Below are 14,441 nucleotides of genomic sequence, written 5' to 3'. Positions count from 1 at the left end.
TCAGCCTCCTGAGTAGCTGAAACTACAGGCACATGCCACCACGCCTGGCTAATTGTTTTTGTATCTTAGTAGAGGTGGGGTTTCACCTTCGCCAGGATGGTCTCGATCTACTGACCTCATGACACGCCCACCTCGACCTCCCAAGCTGCTGGGATTACAGGCATCAGTCACCTACGCCAGCTGAGAACTGGTATATTTGTAACAATGAGTTTTCCAATCCAAAACCAGGGTACATCTGCTCATTTATTCATCTTTAATTTCTTTCAAAATTGTATAGCGATCTCCATAAAGGTTTTACACAGCTTTTATTAAATTTATTCCTAGGAAGTTTTTGTTATAAATTTTAAAAATTAATTTATTAAAAATTATTTATAATTAAATTATTTATGATTAAATAAATACTACTGTATGCACTACTTTTTAACTTCAGTGTATTTGTTTTGTTGCTGGTACACAGTAAATTATTTTTGTTTGATTTTTTTAATCCAGACAATTGCTAAATGATTATTGACTTTAGAGCTGTTTGGGTAAGGCACTGACTTTATTATAGCTTTAGATCATTTTGAACTTTCTACATATATAATAGTGTCACCAATGAATAATAGTTTGTTTCTTCCCTTTACATTTTTTTATCTTTTGGCTGGGCATGGTGGCTCATGCCTGTAATCCCAGCACTTTGGGAGGCGGAGGCGGGCAGATCACAAGGTCAGGAGTTTGAAACCAGCCTGAGCAACATGGTCTCTACCAAAACCACAAAAATTGGCCAGGCGTGGTGTTGTGCGCCTGTAATCCCAGCTACTCAGGAGGCTGAAGCAGGAGAATCGCTTGAACCCAGAAGGCGGAGGTTGAGGTGAGCCAAGATCACGCCACTGCACTCTAGCCTGGGCTACAGAGCAAGGCTTCATCTCAAAAAAAAAAAAAAAAAGAAATTTTTTTATCTTTTTATCATCTTTTTCTGATTTATTGAGCTAACAGTTCTGTCACCATCTTCAAGTGGTAAAAGCATAAGCCCTGTCTTCTTTCCATTTTCACAGGTTTTCAATACATTAATAGTACCATTTAGTTAAGCATTGCTAAACAATTTTCTGCAACTTTTCCTTACAAGAATAAAGGAAGTTCTACTACTTTCTCTTCATTAATTTGGAAATTGTACACAGTTTCTAGTCTTACAATGGTTCCTTAGAACTTGTAAACTGCACACTTAGGAAAACTATAATTAATCCTTATCCTAGTTTGCTGTGGCTTAGATACGGTTTTTTTTTTTTTTAAGAGATGGGTTTCTCCATGTTGGTCAGGCTGGTCTTGAACTCCCAACCTCAGGTGATCGTCCTGCCTTGGCCTCCTGAAGTGCTGAGATTACAGGTGTGAGCCACTGCGCCTGGCCTTAGATATGGTTTCCTTGGCCCCACCAAGTCTCACCTCATGTTAAACTTGAATGCCCAGTGTTGAGGTGGGGCCTGGTAGGAGGTGGTTCGGTTGTCGGGGCAGATCCCTTGTGAATGGTTTGGTGCCATTCTTGAGGGAGTAACTTGAGTTCTCACTCTTTTTTTTTTTTTTACCCCGAGACACAGTTTCACTCTTGTCCCCAGACTGGAGTGCAATGGCGCAATCTCAGCTCACTGCAACATCCGCCTCCCAAGTTCAAGCAATTCTCGTGCCTCAGCCTGCTGAGTAGCTGGGATTACAGGCACTTGCCACCATGCCCAGCTAATTTTTGTATTTTCAGTAGAGGTGGGGTTTCACCATGTTGACCACGCTAGTCTCGAACTCCTGACCTCAGGTGATCCACCTGCCTCGCCCTCCCAAAGTGCAGGGATTACAGGTGTGAGCCAACACTCGGCCAGTTCTCACTTTTAGTTCCCAAGAGAACTGGCTGTTGGAAAAACGCCTGACATCTCTTTCTCTCTTCCTCTCTGTCACCACAGGGTCTCTACGAGCTAGCTTCCCTCTGACTCCCCTTGAATGTCCGCCATGTGTGGAAGCAGCCTGAAATTCTTATCAGAACCAGAACTGTGAGTCAAATAAACCTCTTTTCCTTATAAATTGCACAGCCTCTGGTATTCCTTTATAGCAACACAAATGGACTAAGACAATACTACAAAGACTGGAATGTATTAACTTCCTTTACTCTCCTCCATGACTTACATGTTAACATTTTCATGTATCATGCAATGCTACTTGATTTTACCCCATAGATATTATTATATTACTAAACAATTAATGGGGCTCTTTGGAGGGGACTGGGTCTCAGTCTGCCACCCAGGCTGGAGTATGGTGGCATGATCAGGCAGTCTCAACTTGCAGGGCTCAAGTGATCCTCCCATCTCAGCCTCCTCAGTATCCTGGACCACAGGCATGTGCCACCATTTTTGTTTTATTTCATTATTTGTAGCTGATTTTATTTTATTTTATTTTATTTTATTTATTTATTTTTTTTTTTTTGAGGCGGAGTCTCGCTCTTGTTACCCAGGCTGGAGTGCAATGGCGCGATCTTGGCTCACCGCAACCTCCGCCTCCTGGGTTCAGGCAATTCTCCTGCCTCAGCCTCCTGAGTAGCTGGGATTACAGGCATGCACCGCCATGCCCAGCTGATTTTTTGTAGTTTTAGTAGAGACGTCACCTCGTCTCTTGACCTCGTGATCCACCCGCCTCGGCCTCCCAAAGTGCTGGGATTACAGGCTTGAGCCACCGCGCCCGGCCCTGATTTTATTATTATTTGTAGAGACAAGGTCTCCCTATTGGCCCAGGCTGGTCCCAAACTCCTGGCCTCAAGTGATCTTCCCGAAGTGCTGGAATACAGGCAGGAGCCACTGCACCCAGTCTATGTTAATTTAAATTTGCTCACATATTTGCTTTGCATTCTTTTTAGAATCTCAGTTCTTCCATTTAGGATCACTGTTTTCTGCCTAAAGCTCATTCTTTTTTATTTTATTTTGAGACAGGGTCTCACTCTGTTACCTAGGCTGGAGTGCAGTTGTGTGATCTTAACTTACTACAACCTCCACCTCTGGGCTCAAGTGATACTCCCACCTTAGCCTCGCAAGTAACTGGGACTACCGGCATGCACCACTGCTCCCAGCTAATTTTTGTATTTTTTTGTAGAGATGGGGTTTCCCCATGTCACCCAAGCTGGTCTCAAGCAATCTACCGTTCTCAGCTTCCCAAAGTGCTGGGATTGTAGGCATGAGCCACTGCGCCTGGCCCTATCCTTGAGAATTATATTTAGTAAAGGGCTGTGTTTCTGCTGCTACAACAAAACATCTCAGTCTGGGTAATTTACAAACAACAAAAAATCACTTCTCACAGGTCTGGGGGATGCAAAATCCAAAGCCAAGGCAGCAGCAGATTTGGTGTGTGATGAGGACCTAATTTTCACAGATGGTGGCTCCACTGTGTCCTCACATGGCAAAAGAGACTAACAGACTCCCTCAAGCCTTTCTGTAGGCACTAATCCCATTCATGAGAGTGGAGCTCTCATGACCTAATCATCTTCTAAAGGCCTCACTTTTTTTTAATTTAATTGGGACAGGGTTTAACTCTGTCACCCGGGAAGGAGTGCAGTGGTACAATCGCAGCTCACTGCAATCTCAATCTCCTGGGCTCAAAGTGATCCTCCTGCCTCAGCCACCCAAGTAGGTAGGTCTACAGGCATGCCCCACCATGCCCAGCTAATTTTTTTTTTTTTTGGTAGAGATGGGGTTTCCCTATGTTGATCAGAGTGGGAGACCCCACCTCTTAAAACTACTGCATTGGGGATTAAGTTTCGGTATGAATTTTGGAGGGACACAATTATTCAACTATAGCAGATCATTTTTTTTTTTTTGAGATGGAGTTTCACTCTCATGGCCCAGGCTGGAGTGCAATGGTGTGATCTCAGCTCACTACAACCTCTTCCTCCCGGGTTCAAGCAATTCTCCTGCCTCAGCCTCCTGAGTAGCTGGGATTAAGGGCATGTACCACCAAGCCCGGCTAATTTTGTCTTTTTAGTAGAGATAGAGTTTATCCATGTTGGCCAGGCTGGTCTCAAACTCCCAGCCTCAGGTGATCCACCTGCCTTGGCCTCCCAAAGTGCTGGGATTACAGGCATGAGCCACCACGCCTGGCCTATAGCAGATAATTTTTTGGAAAGATAATTTTTCCTGATATAAAGATAGAAGTGAGGAATTTTTTCCCTTTCAGCACAATATTACTCCACTGGCTTCTGGTTTCCATTGCTGCACTGAAGAAGTCAGCCATCAGTCTTACCACTGCTCAGATTAAGTTGAATCTGTCTTATTCTTCAGGTTTATTTTAAGGTCCCTCTTTGCCTTTGGTGCTTTGTAGTTTTCTCTCCTTTGGCTAGCTATAAATTTTCTTTTTATTTAACGTTTCTTTTATTTATCTATTCGTCTTCACAAATCTATAGACTTCACCAATTCTGGGAAATTTTAGTCTTTATCATTCCTAATAATAAATCCGTCCCATTCTCTCTTTTCTTCTTACAGAACATTAAGTAAACATACACTAGACATTTCCCCTTGGTGTCCCATGTTCTAGTCTCTATTTCCCATCATTTTCTCTGTGTTTCATTCTGGGTAATTCCTTCTGACCTGTTTTCTGGTTCACTGATTTTCACTTCACTGTATATATTTTTTATTAAACCCACACACACTGAATTATTATTATTATTGAGAGAGGGTCTTGTTCTGTCACCCAGGCTGGAGTGCACTGGCACAATAATGGCTTGACCTCATGGGCTCAAGTGATCCTCCCACCTTAGCCTCCCAAGCAGCTGGGACTACGGGTGTGCAACCACCACATTCGGCTAATTTTTAAAATTCTTTGTAGACACAAATTCTCACCATGTTGCCCAGGCTGGTCTTGAACTTCTGAGCTCAAGTGATCTCCCCGCCTCTGCCTCCCAAAGTATTGGGATTATAGGCATGAGCCACCACACCTGGCCTGAATTCATATTGGATGTTTTATTCTTTATTTCTAGAAGTTCTATTTGGTCCTTTTTCAAGTTTTCTAGATCACCTTTTTTTTTGTTTGTTTTGTTTTTAAGTGGACATGGGGTTTCACCATGTAGGCCCGGCTGGTCTCAAACTCCTGACCTCATGATCCGCCTGCCTCAGCCTCCCCAAAGTGCTAGGATTACAGGTGTGAGCCATTACACCCGGCCCCTAGATCACCTTTGATTGTTTCCTACAAATATTTTTATGTTGTTAAATATTCATTTCTTTAAAAATAAGAAGGACAGGCCGGGTGCGGTGGTTCACGGTTGTAATTCCAGCACTTTGGGAAGCCAAAGTGGGCAGATGGCTTGAGGCCAGGAATTTGAGACTAGCCTGGGCAACATGGCAAAGGATCACTTGAGCCCAGGAGATGGAGGATGCAGTGAGCCAAGATCACGCCACTGTACTCCAAACCCAGGCGACAGAGTAAGACCCTCTCACAAACAAAAAAAGCACACTTTTTTAATAGTCTGTTTCTAACAACCCCAATATCTGAAGTCTTTGAGGAAGTGTTTCCACTGGTTTTTCTGTTTTTGTTTTCTGGGAGTTTTTTTTTGAGACAAGGTTTCACTTTGTCAGCCGGGCTGGAGTGCCGTGGTACAATCACAGCTCACGGCAGCCTCAAACTCGGGGGACTCAAGCAATCCTCCAGTCTCAGCCACCCAAGCAGCTAGGACTACAGGGACACACCACCACTCCTGGCTAATTTTTTACTTTTTGGGGAGATGGGGGCTCCTTTTGTTGCCTAAGGTAATCTTGAACTCCTGAACTCAAACAATCCTCCCACCCCAGCCTCCCAATATGCCAATATGCTAGGATTACAGGCATAAGCCACCACACTGAACTGTCTGTACTGGTTTTAACTCAGGGTGGCTTATTGTCTTGCGTGCTTAGTCATTTTTGTCTGTGTACTATTAATCACTGTCCTTAATATCTGCAGGTTAGGCCAGGCGTGGTGGCTTATGCCTATAATCCAAGCACTTTGGAGGCCAAGGCGGGTGGATCACCTGAGGTCGGGAGTTCAAGACGAGCCTGACCAACACAGTGAAACCCCGTCTCTACTAAAAACACAAAAATTAGCCGGGCATACACCTACAGTCCCAGTTACTTGGGAGGCTGAGGTAGGAGAATCACTTGAACCTGGGAGGCAGAAGTTGCAGTGAACTGGGATTATGCCACTGCACTCCAGCCTGGGCTATAGAGCAAGACTCCATCTCAAAAAATCTGCAGGGATTCTTTGTATCTTAGGATGAAGGTAACTTCTTCTAGAGAGGTTTCATCTTTGTTCCTGTCAGATGACTAAAGGCATTACCAAGCCAGAAACACCTTGAATTAAATTCATGTTCAATTTCCCTGAACTACCAGGCAATGTAACCTGGGCTAAAAATCCTCGGAAAGGCCAATAAATAGCCACAATTCTCAGAAACAGGTTTTTTCCCTTTTCATCTTTTTGTGTTACATTTAGTAAAAAGACAGCCAGGTGGGATCAAGGAATGGTGTCAGGGCCCACTAGACTAGGGCACACGTGCCCCTCATCTGCCCTGACACCTTGAGGGTACAGCGTTCAGAGTTCCAAGAATGGGGGGTCTCCTTTAGGTTATCTGCCTTGAGATGGATCAAGCTTAACGACTGTTTTTTTCACCCAAAAATCCCCTAAAATCAAAGCCCCGCTTTGTCCAGATCAGCAGATGCCCTCAAGGCAAAAGCAGATTCCATCCTATGGTGCTTAAATTGCCTTTCTCCGTTATTTTCAGTTAGATTTTTATCTGAAAGTTGTTTTTTTTTTTTTTTTTGTCAGTTCTTGTATCTATTTTTTTTAATCTAACAATTGTGGTTGTTTTTCTGGGGTAAGTAGAAGGTAGTCTAAACAACCTAGTCTAACATTCTCAGAAACATAAAACCTTCCCATTTTTCTTGCAAAATTTATTGGACACATCTTTTTTTTTTTTTTTTTGAGATGGAGTCTTGCTCTGTCACCCAGGCTGGAGGCAGAGGCGTGATCTTGGCTCACCGCAACCTCCACCTCCTGGGTTTAAGCAATTCTCTTGCCTCAGCCTCCCAAGTACCTGGGATTATAGGTGCACACCACAACGCCCCCCTAATTTTTTGTATTTTTAGTATAGACCAGGGTTTCACACTGTTAGCCAGGATGGTCTCAAACTCCCGACCTCGTGATGCACCCACCTGCGCCTCCCAAAGTGCTGGGTTTACAGGCGTGAGCCACCGCACCCAGCTTGATATGCAATTCTACAATGAAATTTATATTCTCTCATTGCTTTGAGGAATTATTCTACTGGCTTCTGTTGGCTTCTATTCACGCTGATGAGACACCTGCTGTCAACCTAGCTAATATTCCATTTTAGGTCATCTATCTTTTACCTTCAACTTAATACCTTCTTTTTGTCTTTGGTGCTATACAATTTCAGCGTATGGGTGTGGGATTGTTTTTTTCTAAAAATACTGATTGGGACATATTGTGCTTCCTAAACCTATGGATTTATGTCTTTTATTAGTTTCTGAAATTTCAAAGCTATTAATATTTTGAATAATACCTCTCTTCAATTTTCCTGATTTTCCCACTCTAGAATTCCAACTACATATTTACTACCATCAACCATCACTGATCTCTTGGGGCTGCACTTTGGATAATGTCTTCCTCTGTGTTTCACTTTACTAACTCCATCTTCATCTGTGTTTAATCTGTTTAAGCCATATACTCAGTTTTGGTGGTGCTGCTTTTGTTCCTCCGCCTCCGGGGTTCAAGCCATTCTCCTGCCTCAGCCTCCCAAGTAGCTGGGATTACAGCTGGCTAATTTTTTTTTTTGTATTTTTAGTAGAGACGGGGTTTCACCATGTTGGCCAGGCTGATCTTGAATTCCTGCCCTCAGGTGATCCACCCGCCTCAGCCTCCCAAAGTGCTGGGATTACAGGAATGAGCCACTGCGCCCAGTTGGTGTGTTTTTTTGTGTGTGAGACAGGGTGTGGCTCTGTCACCCAGGCTGGAGGGCAGTGGCACGATCTTGGCTCACTACAACCTCCACCTTTCAGACTCAAGCCATCCGTCCACCCAGCTGGGTTATCTTAATTTTTAATGCACTAAAGTGCTCACAGAAATTATATCTGGCTGCCAGGCAGGGTGGCTCACACCTGTAATCCCAGCACTTTGGGAGGCCGAGGCGGGTGGATCACTAGGTCAAGAGATCGAGGCCATCCTGGTCAACATGGTGAAACCCCATCTCTACTTAAAATACAAAAAATTAGCTGGGCATGGTGGCGCGTGCCTGTAATTCCAGCTACTCAGGAGGTTGAGGCAGGAGAATTGCCTGAACCCAGGAGGCGGAGGTTGCGGTGAGCCGAGATCGCGCCATTGCACTCCAGCGTGGGTAACAAGAGCGAAACTCTGTCTCAAAAAATAAAAATAAAAACAAAATTAGCCGGGCATGGTGGCACACACCTGTAATCTCAGCTACTTGGGAGGCTGATGAAGGAGAATTACTAGAACCCAGGAGGCAGAGGTTGTGGTAAGCCGAGGTTGTGGTAAGTCGAGATCATGCCACTGCACTCCAGCCTGGGCCACAGAGTGAGACTGTGTCTCAAAAAAATAAATAAAATAATATCTGGCCAAGCATGGTAACTCACACCTATAATGTCAGCACTTTGGGAGGCCAAGGTGGGAGGATCACTGGAGCCTAGGAGTTCAAGACCAGTCTTGGTAACACAATGAAACTCCACCTCTAAAAAAAATTTTTTAATTAGCCATGGTGGTGTATGCCTGTAGTCCCAGCTTCCCAGGAGACTGAAGTGGGAGGATCCTTTCGGCCTAGGTACACATGGTTGTGGTGAGCTACGATCACACCACTAGACTCCAGCCTGGGTGACAAAGTAAGACCTTGTCTCCAGAAAAAATAAAAAGTAAAGAAATTATATTTATTGTAATTGATTCAGCATCTAACTGAACTGCAATGGGAGAGCCTCGTTAAGAGCATCTAATATTGCTGGAAGTGGAGGTCCTTCCCTCCCTTTTTCATTTTCTACATAACTGTGTGCCTTGAATGACAACTGTGACAGTGTATATGCTGTATCTCAGATGTTCCCTGCAAGTGAGGGAGAACATATACCTCATTACACATGTGCAAGACTGTCTACATTTTGTAAGAATTAAACTTTGGCTTGGAGAGACCAAGTAACTTGCTTCAAAGACACACAGAGCACCTCATAACCAGACACAGGAGGATCAAAAACTACCAAAGACAGCAGACCACAGGCACATCTTCTAAACTACATTTTTTGCTGTCACCCAACTTTGAACTTCCACCTATACAGTACTTTTGTATAAATTACACAATAAAACAGAATCAGACTGAAAAAGAAACTTACCTTCTGTGGAAACCTCGTTTAAATCATGTATTCAGGCAAAATAGAAAAACATTTGTGGATTTTTTCTTGGAGTATATGCAGCTTTAAGAAAAATTTTTTTCATTCAGTGGAAGATTTATAAACTCTTTACCTGAAATATAAGAGGAAAAATCTTATTTTAAGTTCTTCCTTTGTAAAGTTAACTTATCCAAATGGCAGGCAGAAGGAAAAGGAGGCTGGGCGTAGTGGCTCACGCCTGTAATCCCAACACTTTGGGAGGCCACGGTGGCAGATCGCTTCAGTCCAAGAGTTCAAGATCAGCTTGGGCGACATGGAAAAATCCCATTTCTACCAAAAAATACAGAAATTAGCCGGGTATGGTGGCGTACGCCTGTATTCTCAGCTACTTCAGAGGCTGAGGTGGGATCGCCTGAGCCGAAAGGCAGAGATTGCAGTGAGCTGAGATCATGCCACTATACTCCAGCCTGGATGACCAGAGACTAAACCCATCTCAAAAAAATAGTAATTATTATAAATTTTTTTAAATAAAGCAATGGAAGAGCATTTATCATCTGTCCCTTGAATATAAAGTTTCTCTTTGATTTCATAATTAACTAGCAAACATGACAGTTAAAACTATATATTTTTTCATAAAAATACACACACACACACACACACACACACACACACACACACATTTGTTTTTGTTTTTTTGAGACGGGGTCTTGCTCTGTCACCCAGGCTGCAGTGCAGTGGTGCGATCTCAGCTTACTACAACCTCCACCTCCTGGGTTCAAGCAATTCTCTGCCTCAGCCTCCTGAGTAGCTGGGACTACAAGTGCCTGCCACCACGCCTGGCTAATTTTTTGAATTTTTAGTAGAGATGGAGTTTCACCATGTTAGCCAGGATGGTCTCAATCTCCTGACCTCATGATCTGCCCGCCTTGGCCTCCCAAAGAGCTGGGATTACAGGCATGCACCACCACGCCCAGACAAAATGATGTATTAAGATATATACATATATATATATTTTTTAAAGAAGATAGTCTGTTCAGTGAGGATGTGTGTATTTTCATAAAAATTTAAATAAAATAAAGAAGGTGGTCTCGCTATGTTGCCCAGGGTGGAGAGCAGCAGCTGTGCACAGCTCCAATGCCACTAATAATCAACATGGGAGTTTCTGATGTGCTCCATTTCCAACCTGAGCTGGTTCACCCCTCCTTCAGCAACTTGGCAGTCTTCCATTTCTGGGAGGTCACCGAACTGATGGCAAACTTAGTGTAGACACCATTACAGCCCTCAAGTGACCCTCCTGCCTCAGCCTGCTGAGTAGCAGGTATTACAGACATGAACCACTCTGCCTGGCTATAACTTAAAAATTCCATTTTATAGTTTTCCTAGTCCCAGGTGAAATAATGTATTCAATAATTTTGTGGATGGGTGAAGTATTATGTTTAATTTGAGTTGTCAGGTATGAAGTCCTTCAGAAAATAAAATTTCTGTTTTAAAAGAGGTCTGATTTTTAGCTCTTGAACCCATTGTCATTTAAATGTCCAATAATAATTAAAATTATTTTAAAATTACAATTGCCAATACCCTGACCTTTAAAAAGGGTTTCTTAGAAATAGTCCTACATTAAAAAAAAATTTTTAATTACGTATAGTTCTGTACACTGTTAGTATCTGAAAAGCATTTTGAGAGATCAATGAAAAGCTAAACATTCCAAATTTAACATGAATACACTTCTTTTTGATTTAGAAAATAAAACATTTCAAAGTAAAAAAAAAAAGTATTGCTCACTGTTGAAGTTGGGTGATGAGTACAAAGATGTTATGCTTTTTCTACTTTTGCATATTTTTGCATTTCATATAAAAATCAAACAAATGGCGGGACATGGTGGCTCACAACTATAATCCCAGCACTTTGGGAAGCCGAGGCAGGAGGATCACTGAAGTGCAGGCGTTTAAGACCACCTGGGCAACACAGCAAGACCTCGTCTCTCCTAAAAAAAATTTTTTTTAATTAGCTGAGCGTGGTGGCATGCACCTGTAGTCCCAGCTACTTGGGAGGCTGAATGGGAGGATTGTTTCAGCCCAGGAGTTCAAAGCTGCAGTGAAAGGCCAAGCACAGTGGCTCACACCTGTAATCCCAGCACTTTGGGAGGCTGAGGTGGGCGGATCACTTGAGGTCAGGAGTTCGAGACCAGCTTGGCCAACATGGTGAAACCACAAAAAATTAGCTGGGCACACGCCTGTAATCCTAGATACTCGGGGGACTGAGGCAGGAGAATTGCTTGAACCCTGGAGGCAGAGGTTGCAGTGAGCCAAGACTGCACCACTGCACTCCAGCCTGGGCAACAGAGTGAGACTCCAACTCAAAAAATAAAATAAAACAAAATAAAAGGCTGTAGCGAGCCAGGATCACACCACTGTACTGCAGCCTGGGCGACAGAGTGAGGCGCCATCTCTAAAAAAATTAAAATCAAACAAAAAAGATATTCGAAATGGTGCCAGTAACCCAGGGATAAGTCAGTGTTACCTTCTACTACAGGTAATACTTTTTCTATCTTACATTTCCTGATTAAAATTATTATTTATTGGGGCCGGGCGCGGTGGCTCAAGCCTGTAATCCCAGCACTTTGGGAGGCCGAGGCGGGTGGATCACGAGGTCAACAGATCGAGACCATCCTGGTCAACATGGTGAAACCCCGTCTCTACTAAAACTACAAAACATTAGCTGGGCATGGTGGCGCGTGCCTGTAATCCCAGCTACTCAGGAGGCTGAGGCAGGAGAATTGCCTGAACCCAGGAGGCGGAGGTTGCGGTGAGCCAAGATCGCGCCATTGCACTCCAGCCTGGGTAACAAGAGAGAAACTCTGTCTCAAAAAAAAAAAAAAAAAAAAATTATTATTTATTTATTTATTTGAGACAGAGTCTCACTCTGCAGTGCAGTGCTGTGATCTCGGCTCACTGCAACCTCTGCCTCCCGGGTACTGGTTCAAGCAATTCTCCTGCCTCAGCCTCCTGAGTAGATGGGATTATAGGCACATGCCACCATGCCCAGCTAATTTTTGTATTTTTAGTAGAGATGGGGTTTCACCATATTGGTCAGGCTGGTCTTGAACTCCTGACCTCATGATCCGCCTGTCTCGGCCTCCCAAAGTGTTGGGATTACAGGCGTCAGCCACCACACCTGGCCAATTAAAATTATTAAGCTAAATAACTCAAAATGGACTGTTCAGCCCACTTTTCTAAAACTTTATACACAGTTTCAAAATAATGTTTTTATGATGTTGACCTTGGGCCTGTTTATTCTAATCTTAAGTCAATGATTTTGTAACATACATCTTCTTAACAAATTCTACTCAGTGTCAGCTGGAGGAGGAACGGGTGGGTGTGTGTGTCCCTAAACAGCACCAGCATTAGCCAGGTGTGGTGGTGCATGCCTGCAGTCTCAGCTACTAAGCACTGAAGTGGGAAGATTCCTTCAGCCTAGGTGTACATGGTGGTGGCGAGCTATGATCACACTAATGCACTCCAGCCTGGGTGACAAGGTGAGATCTTGTCTCCAAAAAAACAAAAAATAAAGAAACTATATTTATTGTAATTTATCCGGCATCTAATTAGACTGGAATGGGAGAGCCCAGTAACAGCATAATATTGCTGGAAGCAACGGTCCTTCCCTCCCTTCATCTACTTAACTGTGTGCCTTGAATGGCACCTGTGACAGCGAAGGAGAGGGACGGGCGGCTCCAGGCCCACTTCCTCACAGACACACCCTAGGCGTCCACCACCATCCTCCGCTCTCCGCTCTCCTGGCAACATCACAGCCTCCCACTCTCCCACTGCAGGGTAGAAGCCTGCTTTCGCCAAGACTCTGTCTCAGCAGGGAAAGTCTTCGATCGCTTTCTTCTTAGCACATAGCTCTTGATTTTTCCAGGGAAACTTCTTCCAAGTCCTATCCCCAACAACTTCCCTAAATACGCCAAATTCTTTGATGTCGACCCAGGAAAAAGCTGCCTCTGCTCTGCTATCCAGGCATCCCCACCAGAAAGTGGGTCAGCATTCTGCCAGGTCCCCATGAATACTTCTACACAAACTTCAGCTTTCATTTAAAAAACCTGTTTTTTTATACTTTTGCTTATGGCCAAAATGGAACAACAGACCAGATTTACCTTCCCATCTTCAACAACTGGAAAAAAAAAAAAAAAAAAGACGACGACATAGGGAAGCAATGGTTTTCAAGACCCCTGAAAGAAGGGAAACAAGCCAGGCGTGGTGGCTCACGCCTGTAATCCTAGCACTTTGGGAGGCCGAGGTGGGTGGACCACCTGGCCATCATAGTGAAACCCCATCTTTGTAAAAAAAAAAAAAAAAGAAGAAGGGAAACAAATGACAGGAGGGAGCCCTGTGATTGTCCAGCTTCTGCCTGAAAAGCCAGGCCACAGCCCAAGGAAGAACCAGGTGGAGGCTGGTAGTCTCCTGACGAAAAACAAAGCTGGGAGTCCAGACAGTCCAAGGTAGCTAGAGTTCACAGGCAGAACACCAGAGAGGGCAGGGCTCACAGCAGATGCTGAAGATCTACAGAGGACACCCCCTGAACACCAGAGAGGGCAGGGCTCACAGCGGATGCTGAAGATCTACAGAGGACACCCCCTGAACACCAGAGAGGGCAGGGCTCACAGCAGATGCTGAAGATCTACAGAGGACACCTCCTGCCTGGTCTCCTCTCTGGCCAAGCACTCATCAGTGCACATGTGTAAGGAAGGTACCCAAGCCAGGGAAAGCATCACACAAAAATGAGAAGGGCCAGGCACAGTGACTCACGCCTGTAATCTCAGCACTTTGGGAGGCCAAGGTAGGTGGATCACGAGGTCAGGAGTTCAAGAACATCCTGGCTGGGGCCGGGCGCGGTGGCTCAAGCCTGTAATCCCAGCGCTTTGGGAGGCCGAGGCGGGTGGATCACTAGGTCAAGAGATCGAGACCATCCTGGTCAACATGGTGAAACCCCGTCTCTACTAAAAATACAAAAAATTAGCTGGGCATGGTGGCACGCGCCACCATGCCCAGCTAATTTTTTGTATTTTTAGTA

The 14,441-nt window shown here is 44.2% G+C and overlaps 1 protein-coding gene across 13 annotated transcripts in view; it reads right to left on the bottom strand.

Moving 5' to 3' along the window:
- Positions 1 to 14,441, bottom strand: part of PPP6R2 (protein phosphatase 6 regulatory subunit 2) — a 108,400-nt gene that overhangs the window by 58,330 nt on the left and 35,629 nt on the right. For all 13 annotated transcript variants that reach the window (XM_032266217.1, XM_032266221.1, XM_032266223.1 and 10 more), the window contains exon 2: positions 9,372 to 9,501. The gene's annotated coding sequence lies outside the window, so the exon portion shown is untranslated. The remainder of the gene's footprint in view (positions 1 to 9,371; positions 9,502 to 14,441) is intronic.

This window comes from Sapajus apella, unplaced genomic scaffold, assembly GCF_009761245.1.
Source record: "Sapajus apella isolate SASKATOON/1434 unplaced genomic scaffold, GSC_monkey_1.0 scaffold156, whole genome shotgun sequence".
Lineage (NCBI taxonomy): Eukaryota > Metazoa > Chordata > Mammalia > Primates > Cebidae > Sapajus > Sapajus apella.
This window is presented reverse-complemented; position numbering and strand designations above follow the sequence as displayed.